The following is an 18,998-nucleotide window of genomic DNA, read 5'->3' as shown; positions in this document are numbered from 1 at the left end:
ACATTTTTTAAATTATTTGTAAATATTACTTTATATAAAAAATAAATCTCAAAGTTTCTTAGACATTCTTGGCAATTATTAGTGCTCCGGCAAGGTGTGTAGGCATAATGAGAATATTTTATGATGGTAGAGGAATAAGGTTAAAGCAGACCATCTGAAACTGTGCTTTAATAAAGGCCATCTGAGGATCTGCTACACTAATAACTCTTCTTATCCAGATCAGTGCTACTCCCAGAACAGCAGCATCAGCATCACCTGGGAACTTGTTCATAAAACAGTTCTCCGATCCCAACTCATACCTTTTATTGTATTTTATTTATTTATTTATTTATTTTTTTGTGAGGAGGACCAGCCCTGAGATAACATCCGATGCCAATCCTCCTCTTTTTGCTGAGGAAGACTGGCCCTGGGCTAACATCCTTGCCCTTCTTCCTCTACTTTATATGGGATGCCGCCACAGCATAGCCTAACAAGCCATGCGCCAGTGGGCGCTCAGGATCCAAACCACTGAAGCCAGGGCCACCGCTGCAGCAGAGTGCATGCACTTAACTGCTTGCGCCACTGGGCTGGCCCCCCAACTCATAACTTTTAAATCAGAAACTTTGAGAGGAGACAGATAATAAATCTATGTTTTAACAAGTTCTCTGGGTGATTCTGAGGCTGACTAAAGTTTGAGAATCACTAATTCAAATGAATAGGAATGCGACACAATTATCACATTAAGAAAACAGGTCAGACTCATTTGCAAAGGATGTGCCACAATCTACTGAAGAAACTTTTTCACCTTGAGGGCTGATAACCAATATAAAGATTAGGCAGGTTTGCATCTTTTGCACCTGGCAGAAAGGTAGATGAATAAATCTAAACCAATCCCAGCCCATTTGTATAGAACTACCTTGGTTCTGAAAGATTAACCATCCAGTAAATGACACATCAGTGTTCTGACCTTGCCTCTCACATGAGCAATCTCCAGTGGCTGGATTCATTTGATTCTCCCCTGGGTTATATCTTGTGCCCTTTGTGTGATTACAGTAATATAGATCCATTATCTATGACCTTGTAAAATAAATATAAAGAGTATTGTACCTGCATGAGGCATGTATTTCAGACCTATCATTAGCTCAGCCATTTATTTTTGAGCACCCTTTCTATTTTTCACCTTGTGGACTTTTTTATTCATTGTAACATGGCCACAAATAATTAACTTGAAAAAATAGCAGGGATGGGAGAGACAGAATCCATTAAGTAGAAACCATATGTATTAGTTAGAGCTGAATCTCAGAGCCTTTTGAAAAATAATATACTTGAGAATGGGTCGTGAGAAAAAATTTCCAAGAGTAAAATATTACTCATAGACAATGTGTTTAACAGCAGTAGCAAACTCAAACTGCTTCTGAGGTCAGAGATGTGGCACAAATGGGTGAAAAACGAGGATGTACCAGTCTAGGAAGTGATGGACTCTTGAACTACTTGACCACTGTATTTAACTTTCAAATAATCTTAAAACACCCCTCAGGGGCTGTCCATCTGGAATCCTCAGGTGAATAAAAAAAATTGCCCCTTGCCTGTAAATTAGAGCAGTTTAATTTATTATAAGTACAGATTCTGATGACATTGAAAAGACACATTTGTGAATCTCTCTGAAGAAAAGATTATTCTAAGGCCTAAGGTCTGTATTCTAAGACCTATCTAGGTTTTATAAATCAACAACCAATGGACTTTTATTCTGACAATCAACCATATACATACCACTATACTTGTTCCTCAGAAGATAATCTGATGTAGAAGTACTCTGGATCCAGGGCCAGAAGACATAACTTAAGGTTGCAAACCATATGCAGGAAATCTACATTTCCTCTAGGTCCCTCCGTTAACTCACATATGAAATTAGGGTAATAAAAATAAAACCTACCTCACCCACCTCACAAGGTTTTTTGAGTAGTAAATCAGATAAAGTATGTGAAAGCCCTTGGCTTATCATAAAGTGACATAAATTCCAGTTGTTTTCACCATCTCTGCTATTTTTATAGATATTTGAGTTATTTCCATTGCTCTTGAAAAGTGATAACACAGTTGCAGAGACGAAACTTATATACATTAAACAAATACTAAATTATGTGGGCCAAACTGTATTATAGTAGATGTTAGAATATAGTGATGGGTGTGAATTCTTATATTGGATGCGATTAAGTTTCTTACATATTGAAGCCACCTGGGAGATGTTCTAAGCAAATGGAACACTACTGAAAAAGTAATATAATGGAAGACATGGATGGGAAAAAGGAGATAACTAATATTTATTCTTATATAATTTTATCCTCATAAGAGTCGAATGATGAACTGGAGTTCAGAAATGTTAAGGTCAGGTAATTAATAAAGTCTTTAAGATCACATAACTAATAAGTGACAAACTGGAATTTGAACCAAGTCTGTCTGCCTTTAAATCTTATGAATTACTAAAAACAGACATGGAGACTTTTTATGGTTCTCTCATTATTCATTTATTCAAACTTTATTATGTAAAGTCATTTTTAAAATGTTAGGAAATAAAACTAGAGAGATAAGATGAAGCCAAAAAAATTCACACACAGGACTTGAGACTCTATGCACTGAGCAATAAGAAGTCATTAAAGGCTCTCAAACTGAAGAGTAATATAATAAAATGTTATGCAGAAGTTAGTTTTGTTGATGTTGTTCTAACATCCTTTTCCTTCCTGAGTTGGGCCTAGAATAATCTACAGACAAGGTTCTACATTTTTGCATCCTCACAAAACGTATTGGTGAGTTAGTCAGAACATAAAATCATTTTTTTTTTTTAGTGGATAAAACAGTCTTGTTCTTTACATTGTGTATAAATTCTCAGATGTGACGTTGTTAACATAATTCCAAGATTTAACAAAATAAAATAAGCCTTGATCACTGAAACCTCTGGTCCATTCTCTTCACTTCACAAATGTGGCGTCTGAAATAGGGTTAAGAATTCAAATGTATGAAGCAGGCAGGAGGGTGTACTGAGGAGTTCAGTGCTTATTTTTGGATCTTAAAATTTTCCAATAGAATCTGGGTTGCTATTTGAATATCTTGATTTTAAAATTTTAAACAAATTCAAATATTTATAAAACATATTATGCAGGGTCATGTCTTTGGGATATCAAGGCTGCAGTCACCATTCCTAAACCAATGGCCAGGCTTATGCCACAATCTTAATCATGATCTCACTTAGCTTGCCTCAGAAATTGATGGCATTGTCTTTTATCTGGTGTAAATTTGACTGAGATTACCAAGACTCTGAGCATATATTTGTCCTCTGTATTTGAATTAGTATCTCAACTCCTGAGAGCACAGAATGATTTTTCATGTATCATTTTAATGAAACTCATATGGTATCTCTATAAGGTAGCTGTGTAGATCATTATAACTAGTTAAAGACAAACACTGAGGCAAGATTGGTGAGGAGATTTGCAAAAGTAAAAAAGTCAAAGGAAGAGTCAGTTTTGGTAAATGGGAACCAAATAGTGCTCTGGTTTTTATTTTGAGCATAAAAAAGACAAAACAATTGAATGGCTTGATGCTCAGTATCCCAGATAAGATCATTTCTCTCTGATACTAAACCGTTACATTGACCACACAACCTGCAGGATGAAATTTTATCATATAGTCATGGTTACTTTTATTGTACATATTTCTGTGTGGGATTTATTTGTGAAAAAATAAATAAAAGGATGCTATCATGCTCATGTTATAATAATACCAACATTTTATTTTAAATGACTATATTCAGGTAATACAGGAACATACAACTTAAGAGTTCTACTGACATCACTTGCTTCCTGCTTCATTCTCTCTGAAACAATTTTTTGACAAGATTTTTATTTTTTGGTCAGTGGGAAGACTTAAACATCATTTGCTTGCATAGGGGAAGGTCATATGACCTTCGTTTTATGATTTCTTGGGGTGTTTGTGAAGAATTTCTGAAGATGCCTCCCATTTTAGATCGAACACACGTCTGGTAGCTGAAACAAAAGAAAAAAAACAGTGTGTTTTAATTTTTTTTTTCTATATTGTTACTTCATAAATTTCATTAACATTATAACTGGCATTAATTGTCAGTAAACAGAAGCTTCTGTTAGGAAGTAACCAGAGAGATCAGTAGCAAACTATTCTCCTGTGAATAAAGGACAGCATTGTTAAGAGTATTTTTTTAGTTAAAGAAAATTGACTGAAAGTGCCTGGTAAAAGCACCCTGATATTTAGGGTTGAGAACTCAGCAGTATCCATAATCTCGCTGACATACTGTATTTCCGTTTAAGCATATGCTGTAGGATAGTTGCGTTACTGACCCTCAAAATTACTATAATTTTTACTTTTTTTCATCACAACAGAAACATATTAACTCAGCAGGAAAGCCCTCCATCTCCCTGATTGCTATGCAGCAGCATACCTTGGAGAAATATTCAGGAGATCAGCATCTTACAAAACTGACAAATTTTCTGAGATTTTTTTTCCCATCTCAAAGTATTCTCTTTGTGATTCCTAAGGGGAAAGATAAAAAAAAAATAAAGAAAGCTTAGTATAGAAGTGGATAGCATTTCTGTGAAAATTTAAAAGCAAAGAAAGATCATGTCAAAAAAACATATTATATTAACCTTCAAGAGTCACCTGGCCCCCCGGTGAGGGAGAATCCATACACTTGCAGTTTTCTGGGGGTATTAAGCCTGGGTTTCATGACCGCCTGAACTTTTCTTCAGAAGGACATCATATGGTGCCTCTAGAATTCCACCCTATCAATTCTTCAAGGAAAAAACATAGCATCCTCAGTTGTTCTCCAGAATCAATATTATCTTAAAATGTGACTCTATTTTCTTATTAATCTGAGCTCACTGTGCTATGTCTAAAGGGAAACATATAACACAGAAAGATGAAATGAGGATTAGAGAGAAAAAGCAAAGATCTTTTGTCATGATAAGTGTGATAGTGACAAAGAAATCAAAATAGTGTCTGTTCTCTAAGTTGTATGTCAGCCAGGTGCTTTTATATAGCTACTAACAAAATAAACAACATAATAGCACTAGACCCAGAATTACAACTGAGGATATAGAATTAGTTCATGATAAAGAAATGATTAGACCACAGCATGGTTCAGTCATCTATATAAAACTCCTAAAATATCACTGTATAAACATATGCTCAACTTGGCTATAGTTATTACCATTTTCACAATAACTAAAATCATCATTGCAGCAAACATAGGCATACAAATATAGATGAGACCTCAATATTACCTTCAATGAGGTCTTTTCTACTTTTAGTATTGTTGGAGTTTTAAATGGCTTTTATAGTGATAATTTTAAATTTTTATCTGAAAGAAATGTTTCTAAACAGTGAAGACAATTGGAATATGCAAACTTCATGCTTGAAAGGCTCAAACAAATATGTTTTTAGCCTGTCTGTCTCTATAGCTGAGTTGGTGTTTAAGCTAATTCAATCTTTAGGAAAATTTAGTAAAAAGGTCATACAGTCATTATAAATCATCAAAAATTTAACAAATATTTCTTTATTTTCAGGAGTATCACAACCTAACAAGCAAAGTCATGTAAAATAGATCATTGGTAAGTCAGATATATTGCTTGGAGATAGAGAGCAGAGGGTGTTTATACCAAGTTCCCCTTCCACTATCGGTATTTTAATTCTGGTATAATTTTATTCAATCCACCATTCAGCTGGTCAGTCAACAGGTAATTATTGAATGTCTGCTCTGACGCTCGAAATATAATTGTCGGCCAGAAAAAAATGCAGCCCTCAGGGATTTTACGTTCTAGTAGAAGAAGACACTCATTCATTGAATCAATTTTAATTGAGTATCTACTATGTTCTATGTACTTGCAATTATCAGTTACTAATAAAGAGAAAGATTCATGCCCTTCAGGAGCTAACACTCTAGAAATATGATATTAAAAAATACATAATAAACAAGTAAACTATATAATATTATCTTCAATGAGGTCTTTTATACTTTATTAAGTATTGTGGAGGGAAAGAGGGGGACAGAGATGAGTTGAGTTTGGGACACATTGAATTTAAGGTGCCTAAGACCTAGAAGAAGGGATGTCTAATAGGAAATTGGATTTACTTGTTGAATGAGCAATAATACATTTCATGCTGAAAAATATCACTCTAAACATTACTTAAACAGTGTATTTTATCTGAATATAGAGACCTGTTCTTATGTGAGTGGGTAAACATCTTTTCAGGCAGAAGTGTTAATGCTTTTGAATAACTAAACCAGGTTGCTTTTAATAGTATTGATTATCTAGAGTAAATATAATTTATCTACAGTGTTTGTGGGCAGGAGGGTAATCTCCACGTCTTTAAATACCAAATGATAAAATGTCAAGACTTGACAACTAAAAGAGAAAGCACTTAAAATCTAAACCTTAAAAGGGTCTTGGACCATGACTTTCACAGCTAATTATTTCAAATACCAGCAAAGACGTTTTCCAAGCTCTTAATTTAGAGTATCTTGTTCAACAAATTATAGACATGAAAGACAATAGATCATTTTGTATTCCTGGTATCTACTCTGTACTCTGAAAATAATTTACTTACGGGAAAGTAACTTTGATTATTATAATTATAGCTTATAGTCAAAAGTTTTTTAAAATTAGAACTAAATTTAATACACTCTATTTTGTAGAACATAGATATGAGAATCAATAGCATATTATTAAATGTTGAATAAGATTTATCTGCATTTGGTCATGACACAAAACAAATAAATATCTATGTAGTATTTATTATTTCTATGTTAAAGTTGTCAATTGTACAATGATGCAGTTTTTTCTACTTTACTGCATTTGGTGACTTGAAAAGTATCGATGAAGAAGATATTTAATAGTAATAATAAATATAGAAGCCAAAGAGTGAAAATACAATAAAGTATATTACTTTTATAATCAATGTTACTCTTTTATGTATATACTTTAAGGACAGATGGCCAAGACATACTTGTATAATCTGAGATAGTATTTCTGATTGCAAAATGGTCTAATCTATAAATTTGACTTTGGCTAAACTTTTCAACATACATCTTTCTACCATCCTAAATATGACACATGGATAGATAATTTCTGATTCTTTAGAGAGGTGAAATAATTAGTGGTTAAGAGCACAGATCTCAACGTCTCACTTTCTTAATTTATAAAATGGGAATAATAAAACTTATCTCACATAGCTGTAAGATGAGAATAAGATTTACTTGTAAAACATCCATTATAGTACTTAGCACACAGTAAATGTACATAAATACACACACACATGCATTCAAATGAGAATTTAATTATATTTTTAATTTTAATATAACTTAACAATCCTAAGTTTTTAAGTTAATACTTTGCCAAACACAATAAACTTTTACAGAATAACTATTTGTGTAAAAATTAGTAAACTTATATACCTAGGAAAATAGATCACTTCGTTCAAAGTCTTGAACATGCTGGTCTTTCCAATTACTATGAACATTCAGATATTTAAAATTCTTTTAATATAACTACTCTAGAAATGAATTGTAAAAAATGACCATAATAGATTTCTAGTTTCAGCTACAGCCTGTAAAGTGTTTGAAAGTCGTCCCTCTTGTCTTTGCAACAAGAATAAAGCTGAACAAATTGAAAATTCATAACTTTTCTTGGATTTCTGGGAAACTGTCTCCCAAAAATCTAGAGACAAGTAAATCTAGAGTCATAGCCAAGATCTTTCTACTTGCAACAGAAGCTGCAGGAGCCATAAACAGGTTATAATTAAATAATAATTTTGATGAACTGATGGAAGCTAAGTATGTACTAGCATGAGATTCAGAAACTCCAGGGGCTGCAGTCTTAGGGAGTCCCCATCATTTCCTGGTCTTTACCTCCAGGAACTACACCAGGTCATCACGGTGAAGACCCGAGAAAGATCCCCTCATGGCTCTGTCAGGTAGAGAGAAAAAGTAACTTTGTGAAATATGACTAGAGTGTTCTCCATAACAAATGCTTCCTCTCCAGGGGAAAAGACTTTACGAGAGCCTTATCCAACTGGGGAAAGGACATTTCCCTAGGATTCCAGTCTACATTAGCTTTCCTGAATCTCCTAAGGTGGGGGGAGCTAGGAAACAATTGTGAAGGTCACCTTCCAGGGAAAGACCCACTAAAAGACTGAGATTTAATTATATGGTTACAGGGCACTTCCCCTCTCTCATACCTTACCATCACACCAACAGGGCTCAGTTATCGCAGTAGATTACAGTTGAATTACACAGGCTCTATTTACAAAGGAGTTCTTAGGGAAGCTCAAAGACAGAAAGGAGAACAAAACAGGGATACTAGAGGAACTTGACATTTCTGGCATGTGCAGCTACAGCAAACATTAAAAACAGCCTGATTCCTAGCCAGATTAACACAAAACCTATTTATCTCAGTTCCTATTAACATCACATATGGCTTTCAACAAAAACAAAAAAATTACAGACATGTTGAAGGGCAAGAAAAAACACTATCTGAAGAGAAAAGCAAGCATCAGAACCATATGCAGATATGACACAGATTTTGGAATCATCAGGCAATGAATTTAAAATAACTACAATTAAGGTGTGAAGGGTTATAATAGGAAAAGTAGACATTATGCTAGAAAAGATGGGCAATGAAAATAGAAATAGAAACCCTGAGAAAGAATCAAAAGGGAAATACTGGAAATCAAAAAGACTAACAGAAATGAAAAATGTCTTTGATGGCCTCATCAATAGAATAAACATGGTCAGAAAAAGAATCAGTGGGCTTAAAGATATGTCAAGAGAAACTTCCCAAACTGAAATTCAAAGAGAAAAAATAATGAAAAAAGAAAAGGAACATCCAAGAACTGTGAGAAAGGAATATTTAAATTAATAATCACTGAGAATTTTCCAAAATTAATGATGGACACCAAACCAAAGATCCAAGAGGCACAGAGAATAATAAGTAGGATAAATACCAAAAATCTACACATAGGCATATCATATTCAAATTTCAGAAAACCAAAGATAAAGGGAAAGTCTTGAAAGAAGCCAGAGCAAGAGTGAGGGGTGAGGGTTTTTGTTATTCATAGCAAGCCCCTTTCAACAACAACTGAGTTTACATTAATGAGATGAATTTTAGAAATCCCTTAAAGATGGTGGCTGGTTGCCAGGGGAATCAATGCAATGTGTGGGCTCAGTGGCATAGAGAGGGTCAGAAGCAGAAACCAGTAACGAAAGGAGAGAAAAACTGGTAAGACATGATACAAACTCACAATATTGGAAAGGGCCAGACTTTATTAAAGGATTCTATTTCCCAGCAGTGTGTGCTATATGTATATGTCCATATACCATATATGTGTGTGTTTGGTTGTGTGTGTATATATATATACACATATATATATGTGTATATATGTATATATATATACACTTTTGTGTTCTGACCACCAAATTCCAATTTTGGGGGGAGGGTCCCCCCTCCACACACAAGCATTTCTCCAGACACCAACTGGGTGTCCTACAATTTAACTCAATTCTGACACTATCTATCTGGAGATAGTGTCAGATCCCACACTTTAAGGGCTCAGTCCTACAAGATTGCCCTCCACTTCAGATGCCAATCATGAGCCCAGATGCTTCTTACCAACTGGCTATAAATCAGAGGTGCCCACAACCCCCAGTTTGGGTTTGGGTAATTTGCCAGAGTGGCTCACAGAACTCAGAAAACCCATTTACTCACTAGATTACTGATTTATTACAAAGGATATCAAAGGACATGAATCAATAGTCAGATAAGAGATACATAGGGTGAGGTCCCAAAAAAGGAGTTTCTGTCCATGTGGAGTTTGGGGTTCTGCACAGTGGCATGTGGAAGCCTTCTGACTTACTAACTTGGAAGCTCTCCAAACTCCCTCCTTTTGGGTTTTTATGGAGGCTTCATTACATAGTCATGAGTGATTAAATCACTGGGCATTGGTGAGTGATTCAGCCTCCAGCTCTTTGCCCCTCCCAGAAATCAGGGGGTAGGACTGAAAGTTCCAACCCTTTATTCATGATTGATTCCCCCGGCAACCAGCCCCCATCTTTAAGGGATTTCCAGAAGTCATCTCATTAATGTAAACTCAGTTGTGGTTGAAAGGGGCTTGTTATGAATAACAAGACATTCATTTCACCTTTATGGCTCTAAAGCACTTTAGGGGCCAAGGACAAGAGATTAAATATTATAACAAAAGATGCTCCCATTACTCTTATTACTCAGGAAGTTCCAAGGGTTTTGGGCGCTGTGAGCCAGGAACCACGGCTAAAGACCAAATATACATGAGAAATATATTTTAGTCATCTAATAATCTATTTAAGTCATAATATCGCAAAGGGGGTTGGCAACTTCTTACTTATTGAGAAACAGGGATAAGACTTTTAGAGGACTTCTTGTTAGAAACCATGAAAGCAGGAAGTAATTGGAGTAAAACACTAAGAGTGTTAAAAGAAAAAAAACCACCAATATAGAATTCATTATCCAATGAAATTATTTTTCGGAAATGAAGAAGAAATAATGACTTTTTGAAAAAAACAAAAGCTGAGGGAATTCATTGCCAGCAGACCTGCCCAGCAAGAATTGTTAAAAGTTCTTCAGAGAGAAGGAAAATGATGTAGTTCAGAAATTCAGACTTTCATAAAGAAAAAAAGAGCATCAGAGTAGGAATAAATGAGGGTAAAAAAGAGTATTTTATTTTTCTTATTCTTACTTGATCTAAAAGATAATGGTTTATTTAAAAAAATAGTAATAATGTATTGGGTGAATATAGCATATGGGTTAAGTGAAACAAGTGACACGATATCCTAAGGGAAAGGAGGGAAGACTTGGAATAGTCTGTTATAAGGATCTGGCAGTACATACAAAGCAGCAGAGTGTTATTTAAAGGTGGGTATAGATTAGTTAAAAATTAATAATGAAAAACTCTAGGATAACAAATAAAAATGTAAAAAGAAGAGGAATTGACATCTAAGAGAGAAGATAAATTGAATCATAGAAAATAATCAATTAAAACTATGGAAGGTAGAAAGAGAAAGGAACAAAGAATCAAAAAACTACTGCAATAGATAGAAAACAGATACAAACAGGGTAAATATATCAATAATCATGTTAAATATGAATGGTGTGAATATATTAATTAAATGACAGAGATTCATGTGAGAGTGGGAAATCTCTGTACCTTCCTGTCAATTTTGCTGTAAACCTAAAACTATGATAAAAAAGCAATAAAAACTATAAATAAATGAATGAATGGATAAATAAATTCCAATCAATTAAACAAATAAACAAAAATCAATCACAAATACCCACAATGATGGAGAGCATTCAAAGGGACATGAGAACAGACTGAAAGAGCTCCCAAATAACCAGAGCTGGAACAATTTGAACAACAAAATAAAGAAGATAATACTAGATTGTAACACAATGCATTAAGTAATGTCCGTGAGACCATACTAATATAAATAAATGATTGAATGAGTAAATAAAGTAGGAAGAGACAAATATTCCATGTAGAAAAATTCCTAATAATTATTGTAGGTATTATACCCTTGAGTAGGTGGAACATAACTTTCCATTCCTTAAGTATTGGCATAGTGACATTATTCCAAAGAGTACGGTATGAAGGGGGTGGGGCTGGAGGTAAGAATTTTACAGTGGAGAAACCTACAAACGTGATCTTAGCCAGACGATCAAGGTCAACATTAATATTGACAAATCATGGTGGTATTATGTACCCTCGATATGGTGTCATGAAAATGACACTTTACCTCAGTGATCTTCCTCTGAAAAATCCCTTACCCCAGTCTAATCATGAGAAAAACAGCAGACAAATTCCAATAGAGAGGCATTTTACAAAATACCTAACCAGTACTCCTCAAAACTGTCAAGGTCATCAATAATAAGGCAAATATAAGAAATTGTCACAGCTAAGAGAGCCTAAGGAGAAATGTTGACTAAATGCAATGTGGTACTCTAGAACACATGTTGAAGTATAAAAAGGAAATTAGGTAAAAATTAAAGAAATATTAATACAGTATGGACTTTAGTTAATAACAATATATCAATATTGCTTCCTTAATTGTAATAAATGAATCCTGCTAAAGTAAGATGTTAATAATAGGAGAAACTGTGTTTGGGGTTATGAGAATTCTCTGTACTCTTTGCAATATTTCTGCAAATCTAAAACTGTTATAAAAATAAAGTTTATTTAAAAAATGATCATAAGGGGGCCCGCCCCGTGGCATAGTGGTTAAGTGTGCACGCTCCGCCGCTGGTGGCCCAGGTTTGGATCCTGGGCGCACACCAATGCACGGGTTGTCAGGCAATGCTGTGGCGGCGCACCACATAAAATGGAGGAAGATGGGCACAGATGTTAGCTCAGGGCCAGTCTTCCTCAGCAAAAAGAGGAGGATTGGCATCGATGTTAGCTCAGGGCTGATCTTCCTCACCAAAAAAAAACAAAACAAAAAAACCAATCATAAGTCTCTTTGGCAATAATTTTGGAATTTTAACAATATTTATGCCTTTTATATTATTGTCTATATGCTGAAGTGCATACTTGTCTTTTCAATTCACAGCACTGTTGTCAACATTTCTCATTCTTTACTATGATATATATTGGCATAATTAATAACTGTGAAGTAAATAATGGGGAAAGATGGCATTGGCTTTCTCTGTGTTGTACTAGTTTGCATTTAGATGATGATAAACTATTCATTTTAATTATTTTTATTTACTTACTTGTCTTGATACCATTTAAAATTCTAATGCACTAAGGAGCCTTTTTGCCAGCTTGACCGGGAAATAGAAATCCATTCAGCAAAATGAATTTGTGGAAGGGCAAAGATAAATTTGAATGAAATGAAAATTAAACCAGCAAGCTCTAGCCTCTATTTATTAAACCTATGAATCAGTAAATGAAGCAGTCTTACTAGTATGATTTCTTATTTTGATCCTATGTTATTATATCTATTAAAAAAAAGACAGCAAAGTATGTTTATTTTATTGAGTTACAATTATGGTCATCTGTTAAAAGATTGGAGGCTAATGTCAGTTTGTCTTTGTTTTTCCTTGTGTGTACATAATTGTTATGATTCAATAAAATGTAGCATTAAAATGAATAAAGACTGTTATTATTTTTAAATGTTTGGTCTTCTAGAACTACTTTTTTTTTCAGCAATGACTCTGGATCCTCCTTCCTTAGAAAGATAGTCAGAATGCATAATTTTCCAGATTCTCTTAAATTATATTAACACTGATGCCTTTGGGGAACTACATAAGATCATTCTCCCAGTGGACGATGTACTACCTACATACTCTGAGCTTCTAATGGATAATTTCCAGAATGCTGAAATATCTCAGAGTTAAATTTTATGAGAAATTACTTAGATCAGAATTTATCCATACAATTTTGCAACATGTAAGATTATAAGATTATGTGTGAATTTTGAAACATATAATTGCATAAGACAATGAAATCCCTTTACAAACTTGAATAAATATTCTCCTTTGTAACTAGAGATCCTTGTAACAGCATTTTTCTAGAATAAATAGTAGAACCAAGAAGAAAAAATATAGAAATAAAGAACTTGAGAATGTCTGTGGTCTAACCTTTCTCATGTACTCTGAGCTTGAAAAACACTTTCTTTTTGTGTCTTCCTATAATTTTGACCCAAAGATAAAAAAAGTAAACCCTTTCTTCTACAAAACAGCCCTCTAATTATTTGAAGATAATGGTTCTTCAGTTTCTCACACAGACATGATTACTTAAGACTTTATCATTTTCCTCTGTCTCCCCTGGATGTGCAGGTAGAGTTTGACCACACCAGGGAAAGGCAATTTCTTGTTCTGGAACCCATATTTCTATCAAAGCAGTCACCAAAAACACACTATGTTCTTACCTATAAAATCTGTTTTGTTTTTAAATACGTAATTCTGTTTTGTGTTCTTACAGGTGAAATAATTTACAAAGTCTCCCAGCGTTGTGGAGTGTAAACAAAATAGCATCAAAATTCTCATTAATGTTCTTTAGAAAAACACCTAATGGTGCAATGTGAGAAGGCCCTTCAGCAGGTTTGGCTCTTTTGAAATTCTAATATGCCTTGTTTCAGCGAAATTTTTGTAATATTTCCAGGTTCATAATGAAATGATTTTGTTTCATTTAGTTATGCTTTAGGAACTCAATGTTTTTAGTAATACATAGGTTATATATTGATTTTTTGCATTCCAAAAATTCTAGTTCTGCTATATAATTCTATGATTTCACATTCAGAGTGATAATTGATTTACTAAATTAATTAAAAATGGAAAGAAAGAAAGAAAAAGCATACAAAGGAATACTTTTAATAACCTTAACTTACTGGGGAAAAAAGACAGTATCGTTTCAAGATCAGAGTCTCCAATAATAACTCAACGTCCAACATGTACAGGTCAGGGGTCCTCCATTGTAGTGCCCTTTAGCTCACTGCATGACCTCCAAATGATACTATTAGGGATTTCACAAAAAACCAAAATGTTATAATTCAACTGTCTAATTATAGCCTCCCATTAATTCTTGATTTCTCACTGTCTTCTTTTACTCACTTAAACAGTGATAGTCTTTTTTAAGAACTGAAGAAAACCCTCAACAAGAATAAGGTGTAGGAAAAATTCTGTAAATAATATATAATGAAGATATATTCTAAAAGAGAGTGGATTTTAATAAAAAACTGTAGTTTAGGAATACTCATAAGAAACATTGTGTATCATGTACTTACTATGTGCCCTGCCTCTATTAAAAGGGCTTTACATTAATTAATTTATTTAATCTCTAAAAAGTCTAGAGAGAATTTATAATTACTACACACTCTTTTTATTTAGGAAATTGAGGCAAACAGAGTTCAAGTAAGTGTTCAAGGTCACACAGCTGGTAACAGGCAGAGCCAGAGTTTGGTAACATGCCGCCAGTCTTGCTCCAGAACCTGGTTTTAACGACCACAAGACGCAGCTTCTTGGAGAGAGGTGTGGTATTGGCTCTGGCCAAAGGTTTGTTTAGGAAAGGGAAGCAAATGCTTAGTCTCTTCAGAAAAGGCTGCCCAAATTGTGATTAAAACCTAACATTTCCAAAGAGAACTCTGGAAGCTGCGTCTACTTGCCAGAATCAATTTGTTCTTGCTCTTTCAAGAACGGGCACTACCATCCATCCAGCTCCTTCACCATGTCTCCTGACAATGACAAAAGCATCCCTACTTGGTTCCCCTGTGTTCCTGCTTGTCCTTCTCGAATCCATTCTCCACAAACATCCAAAGTAGGCTTTTAAAAACATAACACAAATCATGCACTTTTTACTTAAAGCCACTTAGTGAATTAATTCATTACACTTAGAAGGAAATTCAAAGTGGTCACCAAAGCTTAAGAGACCCTATATGATTTGGCTTTGCCCACCTCTATGACCTAACTTTGCAAGACTCTCCCACTTATTAAAACATGTTTCATCTGCTCTGCCGTGCATTCTGTTCCACAAACATACAAAGCTTCCCTCAGTCTCAGGAATCTTTTGCATCTGCTATTACCTCTGCCTGGAATGTTCCTCTCCCAACTGTTCACATGACTGGTTCTTTCTCATCATTCAGGTCTCACTTCAAATGTCACTTAATCAAACATGCCTACTTACCCTCAACCTTATCCAACATAGCTTCCCTCTGTCACAATCTAACGTGTCACTTTGTTTTATCTTCTATCACCTATCACTATCTGAAATAGTATATTGAAACAGTGTCAATATAAATTACTAACACAGTTATAAAGAAAATATGTACATCCACTCATCAAGGACTGCTGAGAACATTCATTATAAGAGAATATGTTTTATTGTGAAGTACCTTGAGCATCTGGGGAGCACCTGTTCCTGTCTTTCTTTTCCTCACTGTGTCCTCCTGTCACTATGGTCTGTGGTCTCCTACTATCTCTCAGCACCCACATCATTTGGACAGTTTTTTCTCAGATCATCATTGTTGACAAACTGAACTAATACAACCATCCTTGGGAAGGGAGGGTGGGTACAGTATTTAAAAGGGCTTGTCCAGGGAAATTAGAATGTACTTCTGCTGAGACCCAGCTGGAACAGCAAAGGATGCTTAAATATTGCCTCATTAGAAATTAAGTTCAATTTTTTCTCTTTATATAATAAATCTTCAGATACCATTTTTTTTGGCTCTGGAAACACAGTTACAGCCCTATATATGCAAATGGGAAACAAAAAATGCATTTTTCACCTATCTTATAGTTTTAATCCATTGGTGGTAGAGGTGGTGGAGGTGCAAACGCAGTAAGATGTGGAGCTGCTGAGAGCTCCTAAGGAGAAGATGCGAAGAGATCTCTAGAACAAAGACTTCCAAGTAAAGAACCAACATCACAGAGGCAGAGTGACTTCTCTAATAACATTGCCTAAATCCTTCAGAGTGTACTTCTGAATTTGGAAGTGGGACTAGAAGGAGGAAGAGACAAGAACAAGGGATGACAGTCTTCCCTTTGTCAGGGCATCCTCTGACCTCACTTCAATATCCTCCATCTCACAATACTGTGGATCACCAAGATGTCACTCTGTGAGCTGGGTCAGTCCCTGCCATCTTTTAAGTCACCCAGCACACAAAAAGCCCATAACTATCTCAATAAAGTGGGCTCTAGCACAAGTCTCAGTTTATGTAAAATTTATCTTTATTTCCATACTATTATATCTCACATCACTAGCTAAAGCCTTTGCCTCTACTGTGTCTGCTACCCGGTGGCATAGTGGTTAAGTTGGCAAGCTCTGCTCCAGTGGCCCAGGGTTCGCAGGTTGGGATCCCAGGCGTGGACCTATGCACTGCTTATCAAGCCATGCTGTCCCACATAAAAAGTAGAGGAAGATTGGCACGGATTTTAGCCCAGGGCCAATAAAGTAGAGGAAGACGGGCACAGATGTTAGCCCAGGGCCAACCTTCCTCAGCAAAAAGAGGAGGATTGGCAATGGATGGGTTGTTAGCGCAGGGCTAACCTTCCTCACAACAACAAAAAAAATCTTTCCTGATTAATTTTGCACACTGTCAATTTTTTTCATAGACTTTATTTTTTATGCATTCATTTATCCATTTATTGAAAAAGTCTAATGTGTTATGCTTTATATTTGCTACTAAACATGAAAGAATGAATATAATTTGTGAGCTTAAGGGGCTCAAATTCTAGTGTAGAAGAAAGCATATGAGCCAACAATGTAGCATATCTAAGAGTTCTTAACTAGGCGTTTGTGTGATTTTTGGATTAGGATAAAATATATCTTAATTTTTAGAGAACTGAAAATTAGTATTTCCTTCAAGAATGAATGTAGGCCATAAACTACAGAACTGGTGAGACTTGGGACTTCTTCATCAACAGAAATTGCAAATACTTTTATCTCACATTACAGTTTATACAGCTATGCTGAACTATTGTTTGATCATGTCTTCTCTAAATTATAGTAGGTGTTAAACCCATCACTATAGCTTGGTATTTAGTGAGTTAGTAAAAGAGCACAGTAATTACTACATTACAAATTTGATTTTTAAAAATGTTTTGATAACTCTATTTTAATATATTTGCTTCCATTTGTAATTTTATGTATTTTATACATTTTAAAACATTATTCTAAAAAAGGTCCATAAGTTTTATTAGATCACCGTGTTACCTAAGGACCCCTGGTCCAAGGAGACAATATAACTTATTTTCTCAAATAAGACAATTTTTTAAATGAGAGCATAATTATTATATCCTTAATAACTGTTAATCATTTATTAATATATAGCTATTAATAATTATAGAATAGCTGAGGCTATGATTTTTGGAGTTTATCTATCTGAACTCCAAAATAAGTAATAATAATAATAATAATAGGATATTGTTACCAACCAAAAAACATGAACAACCAGAAATAGTCATACATGTGAACCAAGGGAGGCCACTGAGTAATTTCCATGCAGCCTATCATCTGCCTCTCCCATGAGTATCAGGCAGGTTGGATCAATATGGTAACACTGACTGTTTAATTGTAAACCAAGGATCACACCTTCACCATGCGCTGCACACTTTAGCAAAGCATCCTTCATTTATTACAATGGTGCAATTTTTTTAAAAAAGGATTATCACCTATGAGTATACATTTTCTATATTATTTTACTTTGATCCTTTTTAAGTTTATACTTCAGGACAAACATCTTCTACTTTATATAGAAAACAGCCCAGTGAACTTCACAATTTCTAAACCCTAATTATATAAAGTCTTATATGATTTGCAATAGAGAGATGGATATACTGCAGAATCTTTACATTAACTTAATTAAAAAAAGTCCCTGTCAAGGTGCTGAACAACTAAAAATGTTTCACAGAGAAGAGAGAAGAGCATGGAGTTTTTAGAATCACATGGGTCTGGGGTCAAATGTCAATGATGCCACAAATTAGCTGTAATGTCTTGGGAAAATAATGCAATATATTTGGACCTGATCTCCCCTCCCCCCAGCCCAATTTAAAAATGGAGGAATGGTTGGGAGGATTAAATGACATAATGTAGAAAAATTGCTTAGAATTCTATCCAACTTTTAGGAGATCCATATCCTATAACAAGGGTCTATAATAATTATTCTGAATTTCCCTCATACTTTTAAAAACACTACCATTATTTCTTACATCTTCATGCTCAAAATGCTAGCGATGCCTTCATTTTCTTAATCTCTTCCATCAAATTTAAGTACATTTACTTCTCTTTTGACAAAGCCTATGCAGATTCTTCCCTTTCTTTGCATTTCCCCAACACCACTAAAATACAAGTGCTCATATTCCTATAAATTATTGCAAACAATTCCCAATTTATCTTCTCCCATAAAATATAACTTACATCACTACATATTTACATTTTTGTATCCTTATTATATCATTTAAAAAAGTATTACCATT

General features: G+C 34.6%; 1 long non-coding RNA gene across 1 annotated transcript in view; it reads right to left on the bottom strand.

Moving 5' to 3' along the window:
• Positions 1 to 4,444: 4,444 nt before the first annotated feature.
• Positions 4,445 to 18,998, bottom strand: part of LOC131411477 (uncharacterized) — a 92,792-nt gene continuing 78,238 nt past the window's right edge. The window contains exon 3 of the long non-coding RNA XR_009221571.1: positions 4,445 to 4,533. This is a non-coding gene — a long non-coding RNA (uncharacterized LOC131411477). The remainder of the gene's footprint in view (positions 4,534 to 18,998) is intronic.

The sequence above is a fragment of the Diceros bicornis genome, chromosome 11, assembly GCF_020826845.1.
Source record: "Diceros bicornis minor isolate mBicDic1 chromosome 11, mDicBic1.mat.cur, whole genome shotgun sequence".
In the NCBI taxonomy this organism is placed as follows: Eukaryota; Metazoa; Chordata; class Mammalia; order Perissodactyla; family Rhinocerotidae; genus Diceros; species Diceros bicornis.
This window is presented reverse-complemented; position numbering and strand designations above follow the sequence as displayed.